The following is a 913-nucleotide window of genomic DNA, read 5'->3' on the forward strand; positions in this document are numbered from 1 at the left end:
TCAGGGGGACGTCTGTGAAAAATATTTCACCCTTGTACTCAGTGATAAAACTCTTGCATCCGGACAGCAATTGAAAAAACAGGAGGACCCGCGAGTTTTTGGCTTTCTCGGTCACATGACATCGCCTTGTCACGTGATAGCATGTTTAATAATGTCACACTGCCAACTCTGATGATTCCTTTTTAACTTTTAACTTTACTACTGTTCAGTTCAGCATTTAAGATCTCCGTTTAAGTTAAGCTATTTTGTTAAACCAATACAGAAAACACATTATAAAAAATCGCTAATGAATGTAAATAGTTAAATAAATCCGTTAAATAAAATAAAATAAATCCATTAAATTAAATCCATTTTCGCTCGCCGCTGTCTTTACGTGGATCTCCGTGAAAACGCGCGCCCAACGTGTAACTACGGTGCGTGGCAGTGGACATATAGCTGTTTTATTAAACGCGAGGTGATGTCTGCATGTATAAACTCAGACATGTGGATCCGGACGGGACTAAAATTATCAGACGACCACGGAGTACAGCGAAAAACAGTAGGTAATTCCGCCTGTAATTTTCTCTGAGGACGTCTGAGAAAAACACGGACATGCTCGTTCCGGACGGGATTAAAATCACAGAGGACCCCCCGTAAAAGAGAAAATTACCCCAGGACCCCCTGAGAAACTAATCCCGTCCGGATAGGGCTATAGTCTATGGTCACTCTGATTACCAGATAAAACCCAGCACACATTTGGAAGATTATAAAACACTTCAGTAACTCATAAATGCACATCGTGTAGAATTTACATATTCAAATTATTAGGTGGCTGAAGTGCTGTCATGACTTGTTTTATAACTAGGCTACTACTGAGGACAAACCATCAAAAATAACATTTTCATTAAGACTCATCATTTTATCAATCCAGACA

The sequence above is a fragment of the Brachyhypopomus gauderio genome, chromosome 15, assembly GCF_052324685.1.
Source record: "Brachyhypopomus gauderio isolate BG-103 chromosome 15, BGAUD_0.2, whole genome shotgun sequence".
Lineage (NCBI taxonomy): Eukaryota > Metazoa > Chordata > Actinopteri > Gymnotiformes > Hypopomidae > Brachyhypopomus > Brachyhypopomus gauderio.